At 47.9% G+C, this 12,976-nt stretch overlaps 1 protein-coding gene across 4 annotated transcripts in view; it reads left to right on the plus strand.

Moving 5' to 3' along the window:
- Positions 1-206: 206 nt before the first annotated feature.
- The window catches only part of Ccdc91 (coiled-coil domain containing 91), a 210,600-nt gene continuing 197,830 nt past the window's right edge, over positions 207-12,976 (plus strand). The window contains exons 1-2 of one of the 4 annotated variants that reach the window (XM_029570285.1): positions 207-344; positions 5,978-6,172. The gene's annotated coding sequence lies outside the window, so the exon portion shown is untranslated. The remainder of the gene's footprint in view (positions 345-5,977; positions 6,173-12,976) is intronic. The other 3 variants (XM_008846905.3, XM_008846909.3, XM_029570284.1) reach the window with 3 other exon arrangements.

The following is a 12,976-nucleotide window of genomic DNA, read 5'->3' on the forward strand; positions in this document are numbered from 1 at the left end:
GTGGTTTGAACTGGGAACCCAGCCCTGGACCCAGGATGAATGAAGGCGTCATCAGCAGTACGGTATTCAGGGCCATCCACTGTACAGCCCAACACCCCATGACCTGCTACCGGGACGAGGCTCACCTGGGGCCTCAGCCTGGGGTCACGTGAGCGACACGCAGGCCGGGGCGGGCCTTGGCAGAAATCAACTTCCGGTGCAGAGGTCCTGGCCGCCGGGTGCTGCGTGGGCCGCCCCAATTTGGGTTCCTGGGGCCGCCGTCGCCCCAGGGGGTCTGGCGCAGGTCCGAGTCCGAGTCCACGGGTCCGAGAGCCGAGGTGGCCCGCCAACAGCGCGCGGAGCAGGTAAATGGCGCTCGCGGTTCGGGCCTGGGTCTCAGCCGCGCGGAGGGCGTCCCGGGCGGGGGTACGAACGGGCTTCCGCACGGCGCGGGGCCTGGAACCCGTGAGGATCCGGGTTCGTCCCGGGCTCGGGGTTGCCTCCTGCTTCCGCCCTCGTCCGTGTGGACCCGTCCCTGCGCGGTCCCGGGTGGAGAGCCGTGGACCGTCCGCGCAGGTCAGCGTGGTGGATGGCCGTGCCGCCGCGGGTCCCGCGGAACGGAAGTGTTGACCCCGCCGCGTTTCCCGCCGGCGCTGGGCCACGTTACTCTTTCCGGTCTCGGCGCAGCGCTGAAACCCTGCCGCGGTTCCGGGAGCCCCGCAAGGCTGCCTGGTCGCGTGAGGCAGCCGAGCGGCCCTGCGGGTTCCCAGCGGGGACCGGAACCGGGCGAAGAGCGACCTCCAGCCCCACCGACGACGCCTGGGCAGCCCGGTCCCATCCAGGCCGGCTTTGCACAGGAAACGCTCTGCTTCCGGTGGGAAGCAGTGACCGCCCCGAGCAGCCCGGGGGTGTTTGTGCCGCCGCGCGCTTCCTCTGCGGGGTCGGCCCCGGCAGCGTTTCCTGGAGGCGAAGCTTTTGGCCTGAGTTTAGGTGACTCAGCAGCTCCGGACGAACTCCTGCAGAACCGAGATTTCCTCGGCTCCAGTACTCTCCACCGGGATTGGTGGACTGTGCTGGAATCAGTGTGCATGAGACCTGGAGGAGGGGTTGCATCTTGTCCCGGGGTGGTCTCACGTCTAGGATGCAGAGTACTTATGAGTGCTTGCCAGCTCCACCTCGGTTGCCTTAGGGGATTAGCTGCTCTGCTCCACCTGTTGGGGGGAAGGAGCAGGGAAGCGCCTGGGCGACTGCACCTGTCGACACCGCTAGTGAGATAACTGGTTGGAGAATTGCCCTGGGAAGGAAGTCTGCTGTGCCCTGGCCGGCTAGGAGGCGGTCCTGTGGGCTGGGAAATGTAATGGTGAGCTGGTTGCTTAGCAACAGCGTAATCCAAATGAATAAACATAAAATGATGAAAGTTAAGACTTACCTCTTTTATTAAATGGAAAAATGGATCATCTTATTGGCCCAGAAGTTCTGGATTTTAAAAAATTTTCAGTCATCCTAATACTTAACAGGAAAAGAAAACTGCTTAGGAAGTCACAGAGGAACATCCCCACCTCCTTAAAAAATATTTTCTGTGTATGTGTGTATTGTCTTCATGCATGTAAGTGTACCCATGTCGTGCAGTGCCTTCGGACGTTAGAAGAGGGCGTCGGATCCCCTGGAACTGGAGTTAGGGGCAATTGTCAGCTGATAATGTGGGTGCTGGGATTCGAACCCGGCTCCTCTGTAAGAGCAGTCAGTGCTTTTAACCCCCCCCCATCCCCTCCTTTTGTGGCAGTAGAAAAGATGGACATTGATCTGTCTCTAGCTTGGGTGGACACACTCAATAATGGGTCACTTTATGTTGATTCACCAGCTGTTACCAGATTTGTAAAGTATATAGACTTTTTAGATGATACAGAAACTTTGTGAAGGGTCTCCCTCTCTCCCTCCTATCTCCCTCTCTCTGTAGCCAAGTGGGAGGGGTGAGATTCTTCCCTTTAGGAAAATGGAGGAAGACTATTTAAATTGCTTCAAAGCAGTTGTTCACAATCAGTAATCCTCTGCCAACCTGTTCCTTGGTGACTTTTGGTCTCTCTTGAAAGCTGACCCGATTTTCTCCTCTGTTAAGCAGTGAACTTTTAAAAAGGCCACTCTGTATCAGCGTATATCAGTTTCTTACTAATGATACTTTTAGGCTTGAAACATGTGAAGGATTCATGGTTTCTCCGCTGTTCTCTCACTTCAGTGAGCTGGGTTTAACAGGTTTGAATCGGAATTGATGCCGGTTTCCCAGAGGGCATAGGTCATTTCTTTTAAAATTCAGTTCTGTTAAGAGTATACCATACAGCAAGTAAACAATAAAAATTGTATAAACCCCGATACACACATGATCATTAACACCACCACAATCCAGGCATTTGTCTCATCCCCGAAAGTACCCTTCCCCCACCTAGGCAACTGGATTTATCCTCTGTCCCTGTTTTCTGGCATGTCGTGGAAGTGGGTTAGTTCAGTGCAGCCGCTTGTTCTTGGTTTCCTCTCTGAATGCTTTTCTAATTCACTATGTTGATTCCTGTGTCAGTGTATTTCTTTTAACACACAGGGTAATATTTCACTATGTGACTCACCAGTTGTTAGGCATTTAGGGTGTTTCGAAATTCTGTATTTAGGAATCAAGCTGCTGTAAATACTGTGCAGTGTTTTGTTTTGTACATTCATATCTAAGTCTTAAGAGACTTTGGCTTTCATTTCCTTTGGTTAAATACGGAGAAGGAATTTTGGGGCCAAGCAGCCAGGCCATGTTTTCATTATAGAATTCAAAGTCCTTCCTGCAAGGTAGTGCTTTGTGTCATGCCTGCCAGTGGCTCAAGTGCTGCATTTTGCATTCACTTAAGCTGCTCTTGTAGGTATTTCCTGGTGACATTGATTTTTCTTGACTTTTTTTTTTTTTTTTAAGGCAGGGTGTCTAACCCAAACCCGCCTAGAACTAGTTTATGGCGTGGAGGCTGGTGGTGAACTCCTGGTTGGGATTATAGGCATGGCCAGCTCACAGTGGTGTTTTTATTTGAAATTTTCAGTCAAATAATATGCGCAACATTTTCCTGTGCTGCTGTTTGCCACATCTTTGGTGATTGTTGAAATCTTTTTGTCCATTTTAATTGAGGCTTTTATTGACTGAGTTTTATACGGTTTGGACACTGTCCCTTATCATAGAGACGGTTGCAAGTGTTTTCTGCTGGTCTGTGCTTTCTGCCCCCTTTGACGGGTGCACGATCTCGGTGGTCTGGTACCTTGAAAAGCCATTCTTACTTCCTTTGGTTTCTTTTGGTACTTTTGGGAGAGATCAGTCACGGCGTCTCCTCTGCCCCAAACCTCACTGTTCTGTAGTTTGTTTTGAAGTCAGGAAGTCAGAATTCTCCAACTCAGCTGTTCCTCAGTAGGTTCAGGTGTTGTAACACCTCTTCTCCAGCTCCTAGAAGGCGCTGCTGTGTTCTGTAGCCCAGAGGTGAGGTTGGAGGACTGCGTTGTTACAGGTCGCTTTGGGTCAGTTGTCTTCTTAATCTTATTTTCTAATCCGTTAATAGGATACTTACTCTGTTTACTCAGGTCATAGATTTCTCTTACTATTTTTCAGCTTTGGGCATAAAAATCTTAAACCTATTTTGTTTTTGAATTTTAGTGTTTATCTGGTGCTATTGTGAATGGTAACATTAAACTTTAACTTTCCAGTTATTTACCTAAATTCGTGTTTCTGTCCCATCCGAATCCCACAGTGTTACCCGCTCTTTATTGGTGCTCTCAAGGCTTTTGTGGAGTCCTTGGAATTTTCCACATATCATGAACTCTGTCAAAAGAGGCTGCTTTTACTTCATATTTTCCCAACTGCTGCTTTTTTCTTGTTGCACTGGCTGAGCCCTCTAGTTACGCTGAGTGACAAGTTTCGGGAGGCATTCTGGACTGGAAATTTATTTTAATGGAGAAAGCGTACAGTCTTTTACACCGAGTAGGGTTTATCTCCGTCCATGTCTGTCTTGTCTATCTCCTTACCATTTTCATCACATTGTGGATGTTCTCTTTGACTCATGGTTTGCTGAAAGTTTTTAAAATTTAAGTTAGGCAAATTTAAGTTAGGCGTTGTGGTGCACGCCTTTAATCCTAGAGCTAGGAAGGCAGAGGCAGATAGTTCACTGTGAGATCAAGACCAGCCTGGTCTACATAGTGAAGTGCCAGGCCAGCAGGCCTACATAGAGAGACTCTGTCTTAAAAACAAAGTTTTAATAAAAATGTACAAAATACATCAGGTTTTTTTTATTTTTTATTTTTTGGTCTTTTTGAGACAGGGTGTCCCTGTAGCCCGAGCTGGCCTGGAACTCACTATGTAGACCAGGCTGGCCCTGACCTCACAGTGATCCACCTGCCTCTTTAGCCCTGGGACTAAAGATGTGTGCCACCACGCCTGGCTATTTCAGGCATTTTTTTTTTTTTATAGTTTAATTGTAATGGTTGTAGGCTACTGTGTCATACTGATACACCAAATGCATTATGTTTTTATTGTCAGAAATTAACGTTAGACCTGCGTATTTCAGTCTATTAGTTTTCTTTTTTTATTTTAAGAAGACATGGGTTGCACTAACTCTGAGAGTACAAAAATTTGACAGCCAGTTTTTCTTTTTAGTTTTTGAACAATAACTATATACATTTTAATTTATTTTAAGAATATATTTATATTTTAAAAACAGAACATATATATGTGACTAAGCAACATGCTGAAGCCCACGGACCATACTGGATGCTTGTGGGGACCATTCAGTGTGTTGGCAGGAGAACTGGCACAGCAGAGTGAGTAAATACAGTGCTTTGGAAAGAGCAGTAGTGATGGGCGGTGCAGATAAAGAAGGAGCCTCTTGTGGATGCTGTTGCAGGAACAGCTCCTTCGTAGTGACATGTGCAAAGTTGCTGAGTTTTGAGGGATGTGCAGGAGATCCAGTGTGTGGACTGTCATAGCACTGATGTCTGCCGGGTATGTCTTCGCATCCGCACGCACTGTGCTTTCTTATTCATTGTGTGCCACACATTAATTTGCTGAAAACCAGACATTTAAAAAATACTAAGTGTGCTAAGCCTGGAGATGTGGGTCTTTCTCTAACTCGTTCTTGTTGCTTTTGGTTTGCGTGGTAACATCCTTGGGCCTCTGTGAGCTCTTGTGCCCTTATTTATGTGTGGCCATTGAAACCTTTCCTTTGTGTGCTAGCCAGACACAGCTGGATGATATGATTCCTCGTAATGCCTAGAATGAGCTCACCTCCTCGCCTTCCAAGGGTCTCTGCATGATGTTGCAAGTTTGCAACTTGGCCTTTGCTTGCATTTCTTACTGTGCAGAGGCTGGGCAAATGCTGGGTTTTCTCGGTCTCTCTCTCTCCCATCTCCTCCCCACTTTCCCTCCCTCCCTCCTTCCCTCGCATACATAGAGCATGATGCATGAGGTTGGCATTTTGGATTTTCCGAAACACGCCAGATTTCTCAAAGTGCCTTATGAACGTCTCACTGCTCCGCTTTTCTCTCACCACTTCAGCTTGTGTGTGTGGCCATCACCACCCCCTCAGCTGTGATTTTAAGCAGTAGGCCCCGTTTTTGACAGAGGCCATTTTGGTTACTCACTTGGCAAGCTCGGGTCATATCAAGCACAGATAGGCACGGGAGTGGCATTTCCAGGATGGGCCAAGAACCGCAAGCTGTTTCTGAGAAGGGGGCACGGGAGGATTCCCCACCCCGTTACGCCCCTCAGGTGGCTGCTGGAGATGATGGTGATCTGGATGCGTTGCGTTTCCAGGTTCTCAGAGTGCTGGGGAGAAAAGGGTTGAGGATGGAGGGTAACAGGAAACAGCTTGCTGTTCACACCAGATTCAGCAATGGCTCCTGAAGGCTTGCTCTCTGTATTGTTGCAAGACTTCGAGTAGGTTCCAGTGCTCTGAGAAAGCTGACTGATGGTTTTCCGCTATCCTTACTGCAGTCGTGAAGACATGTGCTGTTTGTGGTTCGGCTCCTTCCTAGTGTTGCTGTGCCTCAGTTCTCGTCTCCTCGCCTCTGCTTCATCCCCTGTACATTCCAGCTTCATGAAGGCTCCTTTGTGGGTTATCCCAATCAGATATGTGCGTTGAAACTACGTAGCATAATTGCTGTCTTCCGCATACCTCGAGGCCACAGGGTAAGTGACACCCGTGGTGTGCGCCAGTCTTTAGGATGGCGGCCAGCGTAGTGAGGAATCTAAATGCAGAAAGGTTAAACAGCTAATTGAAAGGAGCAGCTTCACTGCGGTAAGTGCTATACCTGAGTGAGACACAGCTGGACCAGAGCTCCTGTGTCTTCGGGTGGCTGTGCTCGAACCAGAGCCCCTCTGTCTTTGGGTGGCTGTGTCAGCACGAGTGCTGCTGTTCATGTTCGTGGGTTGCAGCTGGAAAGGTGGTTGGATTGCTGGAATGACTTTGCCAAAAAAGAGTAGGAAAATGGAACCAACATTCATGTGTGTTGTACCCTGTGCCTGAGCAGCTGCCTGGGGAAGTGGGGTTTTCTGTGTAAGAGTTCCCAGTGTAGGAGGCAGCAGCCCCAGTGATTTCCTTATTTGGTGCACATACCTGGATGTGTGTGCGTACTTTTCACTGTTTTGCTGAGTGAAGGTAACTCAGAGTGCAACATGTAGTATCTGCATGTCACAGTTGAGCATAGGAGGGTCCAGTGCTGTAGGTGCAGCTCGGCATTGCTGCTGCAGCGGCTGGGTACGGAGGTGGCGTTCAGAAGTGGCGTTCGGAGGTGACTGTTGTGTCTTTGGGTTCTTCACAGTGAATGCTGGGCACAGTGAGTGCCAGGCTTTATGTGCTCTGTTTAATTTGTTTCCTTTTGTAGTTGAGGCAGACATAAATGGTTTGCAGATGTTGTAATTAAGAAAGCTGCTTTTCCATTGCACACTGGCCTGTCCTGACCTGCTTCTTACAGTGACATTGACAGCTCCTGGGAAGCTGTGCCATTAGGAGTTCAGATTTCCACAGTCGTCTCTACCTGAGGGTGCAGGGACTGCTTATGTTACTTACGGGAGACTTGCTAGGTCGCCCTGGCCTGGGCCTTTCTTACTCTTCCCCCATGACATCTGAATCACGTGGATTTTGTAGCTGGGTATTTCTTTCTTACCATGCCAATGTCCTGTGTTTGGCTGGTTCATGTTATTGCCAGAGTCTCACTTTAAAGTTGCTGCAGCTGCCAATGTAAAATACAAAAGCATCAGCCCAAGACTTACACACAATTTTAAGGAATTCAGATATGCAAGGAAAGGGCTGGAGAGATGGCTCAGTGGTTAAGGACACTGGTTGTTCTTGCAGAAGACCTGGGTTTGAGTCCCAGCACCCGCATGGCAGCTAACAACTGTCTGTAACTCCAGTCCCAGGGGATCCAACAGCCTCTTCTGACCTCCGCGGGCATTGCTTGACATGGGTGCACTTACCTACATGCAGGCAATACACGCATACATATAAAATAAAAATAATAAAAAAATTAAAAAAGAAAAAAAATAAAGGAAAGGGACATACACAAATAACAGTGACTGCCATGCCTGCCTCCCAGGACGTAACATTTTTTGAGTTTAATTACATTAATTTAGCAGAAGAATAGGCCAGTTAGCATTTCTGTAGGACTGACCTTCTGTATAAGAAAGCCAAGAGCCCTGGCTTGCTGTGGGAAACCTTGGCTCACCTGGTCGTCACAGTGGTGCAGAGGGTCACACTGAGGAGTGTTGGGTTGGTCAGGCTTGTCATCCATCAGGAGAGAAAGAAGAGATGAAGGTGCCCTTCACATATGGATCTTTTTCTGTAACAGGAAAGAAGAAGTGTGCTCTGTTGGCTAGATTAGAGGGTCTCTCCATTAGAAGTTTTATTAGAGTTGATACTCAGTTAGGAGGTGCCGAGGAGAAAAAATTACAGGTGATTCATACCAAAGTCAGAATCAGATGAAAAATATGTGCTGAGGATTCTGGTATTTTTAATTCAAGGGGAAATGAAAATTAGTGGTTAGAGTGCGTTTTATATCATCTTGGAAAAATGTGAGCAAGCCAGTGCCTTGTTTCTCTTGGTGGGCAAGTCTGCTTTTAAAGAGACATGACATCTCAGGCCAGGCCCCTAGGGGCATGAACGAGACTGAGAACTGTCAAAAGCGGAGTCTGAAGGTTGAACAGTGGGAGGTGGAGATGCTTTGAGAAGTGCTGTTCAGCCCAGCAGTCCTGGCTGAGCCTCCAGGGAAGTTTCAGGTGCCTGCTGGGCCCTGGGGATCTGCAGTAGATGCTACTTTGGGTCTTCAGGGACATCACAGTCAGGTCTGTGAGAGTGGTTCAAATAGGCACGCAGTGGTAGGGTGCTGGTTTTGATGGAACAGCGGTGGGTGTGACCTTAGAGTTGGAATGGGGTCCATGGCAGTGCCACCCTGAGTGCACTTGTAAGAGTGTACTTGTGGTCACCCGAAAGGTGGGGTGGGGAGATGCAGCAAACCCCGACGACGGTTGGGTTGTCGAGCCCGGGAATGCAGTGGGTCTTCCTTGTCGTTTGAAGAGCCAGTCCCGCTTCCCAGTGGAGGGCTCTCATAATGTCTTTTTTGAGGGATTAATTCTGGTCTTTTGGAGGAAAACTCACACAAGACCATGCTGATTCTGCTCAGAACCTCCCCGGCCAACTGTCTGCATCTAGGTCTGTCACTACATTAAAGCCTCCTGAGCCCTTAAAGATAAAGCACAGAGCATGTGTGAGGACACTTCATCATCGCCACACAGGAGTGGGCACTTGTGATCAGTCTTCTCTGGCAGAGCTCTGTCACTACACAGGAGTCACCACACTTGTGATCAGGCCCTGGAGGCGTGTGCATGCTCCAAGAAGACATGTCCTGATGCCCATGGCACACACTCTGCCACATTGACTGTCCTCCCACCCAGCATGCACTTCTGCCCTCGTAGGGAATTTCCTGGCCTCATTTGACAGCAAAAGACAAGACTCAGGCCTGTCTGTAGGTGTACAGGCCCTACTCCAGAGTGCCTGTCTGCCGCACTGCAGTGCCACTGGGCACATCTGTATAGTGGTCTGGGAAAGCCTCCCACAGGACATAGCAGTGAACACTGTGTCGGCCGCTTACTTTGCCCAGAAGGGGAAGTGCCTGGTGTGTGTTTCCGTATTGATTTATGACTTGTGGCCAAGGCTTTGGCTAGATGGGCAGAGATCAAGAAAGAACAGGAATTGACAGCTGATGGAGGGAAGGTTGGGAAAGAGGTGAGTGAACAGACCCGTCCCAGTGGGCGGGCATCCTGAAGACACTGTTGTATGTAGTGTTCGCCAAGGAGTCACGTCTGCAGAGGAAGACTTGAATGATTGTGTGGACAGGACATCCTGTTTTCTGGCCTGTCATCCATGTAGGAATAAATCCATGCATGGTGTGCCAGCCTCTTCCCCTGCCTGTGCCAGGCTTCAGTGGGTCCAATATGGTCATGTCGGAGGAGACGGACCTCAGGCATGTCTTAGCACTATGGATTTCCACTCAGTAAGGCTGACCTGTGTGTGACCACTGCTAAATGTCCAATTTGCCAGCTGCACCCACCAGCACGGAAGCCCTGACATGGCACCACTCCCCCAGGATGGTCAGCCAGCTTCCTGGTGTAGGTGGTTACACTGAACCACTTCCATTATGGAAAGGGCAGGGTTTGTTCTCTTTGGAAGGATCCTGATGGGGATGTTCCTCTTCCGTGGTCTTCCGTCCTCTGTGCAAGTCTTCTGGGAAAACTCATGCATGGCTTACAGAATGCTTAGCCACCCCTGTGATACCCCACACAGCCATTGCCTATCAGTGAATTGCTTCATGGCCAGTCTGACCAAGGACTCATGTAATTTCCAAGGAATGTGACAGGGGGCCCAGGCTTTTAGGGTTCACTGGTCTTGAACCATGTTCCATACTGTCCAAAGTCAGGTGCCTGATAGAATAGAGGAATGGTCTCTCCAAGACTCAGTTAGAATGTCGACCTCGTGGCTAAGCCTTGGACGCCCAGGCAGGAGTCCCCAGGGGCTACATCTGTCCTTCCTCAGCATCTCGTATATGGTACTATTCTGTTTTGGGGGGTCACAGGTTCTAGAAATCATGGGGTGGGGATGGGATGACAGTGTCATCGAATGAGCCATTAGCAAAGCCTGACTTCCTGTTCCAGTCTAGTTCCCACATTTTACCTTGCTGGTCTAGATGTCCTAGATCAGAGAGGGGGTTTCTTCTACCACAGACAGTAGCTGCCCAGTGGAAGCTAAGGCTTCCCCTGGGCCACGTTGGACTCTACATACCTCCGCATCAGCAGGCACAGGACAGAGTGATGAGTCCTGCCAAGGAGGACGTGGAGGTGAGGAAGAGGTTTCTGGGATCTAGGGGCTTCCCTTGGGTGGGGGGTGCTTCCTACACTCTATGCTTGAGGTCGACAGATCGGCACAACTTGAACCAGCCAGCACTGTTATGGCCTAGGGTGTTTGGGGCTCTTCCTGAAGGCAAAGGGAATGTGGGTGGGGCTAATGAAGGCAGGCACAGATACCCGCCACGGCCATGTGGCCAGGCACAGAAGCAAGATTTGTAATTTTCATGTGTGTTTTCTTAACATGTGCAGTAAGTACAAAGGTCTTTGGTTTCTTACTTTGTTCCCTTTCTACGTAAGATGAGAGAGTGTTGACTTTATAAAGATTATGAAAGTCGGGTCTGGAGAGATGGCTCAGTGGTTAAGAACACTGGATGTTCTTGCAGAAGACCCGGGTTCGAATCCCAGCACCCACGTGGCAGCTAACAACTGTCCGTAACTCCAGTTCGAGGGATCCGATAGCCTCTTCTGTCCTCCGTGGCCATTGCATGACACGGGTGCACTCGCCTACATGCGGGCAATACAGGCAATTATTATAAAAATAATAATGAAATATTTTGAAAAAAAGTTATGAAAGTCTTTTGTGTCATAATATTTAAGTTGTGAGATGTCAGGACAAGAGGATTGAACATCACACAAGACCTTGCCTTTTGGGAAAGGGGTCAGTGTATTTCAAGTCATGTGCAAGATAGTTGCATTATTTAGGTGGAATTAGGCCTTACCTTATCTTTATGTTTGTGTTTTAAGTTGTGTGCAAATAGTTGCATTATTTAGGTGGGATTACGACCTGTCTCTTTCATTGGAACAGTGGGTTTCCTCTGACAGCTTTTTTTCGTTCTGTTCAGATTTTTCAGAGGACTGGATGAGGGTCACTCATACTGCTTTAGAAAAGTAGCTAACGGGGGGGATGTACGGCAGGGCAGGAGGTCTGGGCTCAGAGAGAACGTTCTCAAGTCAGATCAACACAAGGGGAGAGTGATCTGCTCCCAGAATGCACTAGGAAGACGTTCCTTCAGGAAGAAGGGATGAAACCTACATGAAGTGCGGAGAAGTTCCTTCCACAGAAGGAACCAGGAGTGTCAGAAACAGTAGACTCTTAGGTAAATAGAGAAATGTTAAAGCTAATTGGCTCTGTAAAGTGAAAATAAAACTGCACTGTTGGCTTATGGAATATAAAGTTTTAAGAATGCAGAAGTTAATGCCCTAACTATACTACAAAAAGGTGAAATGGCAATATAGTACATTAAATATTACATAATATGTAATATGTAGTCTGATATATATATATAGTCTGATAAGTTAAAAACATATATAGTGTAGACCCCTGTATCATTTAAATAAGTAATTAATTAGTAAAGAAACCTAGCAAGTCTATACTGGGCATAAAATGAAATTACAGAGGAAAAAACTCAAACCCAACATACGTCACTAAAGTAGGAAAGGGGACTTGGGAAGTAAGTGATGAGACCAGTGGTAGTTAAGACCAGTGATCTGAGCAGCTGAGTGCATTGTGGTGCTACAGACTAAATCAAAAAGCTGCGTGCCATCATACCAAAGTCAGTACTTCATGAAGAAAAAGATGGAAGTAACGTGGACACCCCACGTGACCAGGAATCACGGAGAGCCGAGGTGGTGTGTAGCATGTTAGACTTCAGGTCAGAAGCCGTCTCTGTTGTGCTCACAGAAGGGTTAACCAGGAAGATAGTGTAATCCCTAAACATACACATCTAAAAAGCCCACTTCAAAACATGGAGTGGCAGCACTCAGGTCAGCAGCTGCAGGCGGAGGCTCGCATTTCTCTAGGTAGTTAGACAGGCAGAAGAAAATCCAGTGTATAGAAGGTGAATTACCAGTTGCCTGATAGAATGAACATTTCTTAGTGGTGGGGGGCTCTCTACCTAACAGGGTCAGATTAGTCGTCTTTAAACACATAATGTTTAAAAACAGATACTCTGAGCCTCCTAAGTCTCACTTTAACTTAGAAAACTGACATCATACAAAAGGTCTCTAACCGCAGTAGAAATACATTAAAAATCAATAAAGAAATCTCAGAAGTTCTCAAATAACTTAAAAAATAAGTAACATAGTTCTAAATAACCCATCATATATCGTAAGAGAAATCAGAAGTTATTTCACAGTGACTAAAACTTAAACGTAAAGGACATTTTGTGGACTGTGGGTTAGCATAGTGCTCTGAGGGAAATGTGCCAATCCTATGTGCTTTATTTATAACATCATAAAGGACCCAGCAAGTGACCTAAGTGTTCACTGAAAGTATGGAAGGATAGAGCAAATTAAACCCAGAATTCAGGGTTCTCTGGAGAAGGTGAACCAGCGGGTGTGTGTGTGTAAGGGAATATGTGAGGTTTATTACAGGGATTGGTTCAGATGTTTATGGGGTCTTAGAAGTCCCAGGATCTGCAGTCAGAGTCCTGGAGACCCAGGATGTAGCACAGCACAGGTTTGCGAATCTCAGTCCAAGTCTGAAGCGCAGAAACCCAGAAGTTCTGGTCCAAATGCTGGAAACTGGTGAGTTGGGCAGGAGCAGCAGTTCTCAAACCGTGTCACCCCCCACCCCCACCCCCGTATCACCCCCCA

The sequence above is a fragment of the Nannospalax galili genome, unplaced genomic scaffold (genome assembly GCF_000622305.1).
Source record: "Nannospalax galili isolate Female #2095 unplaced genomic scaffold, S.galili_v1.0 scaffold763, whole genome shotgun sequence".
Lineage (NCBI taxonomy): Eukaryota > Metazoa > Chordata > Mammalia > Rodentia > Spalacidae > Nannospalax > Nannospalax galili.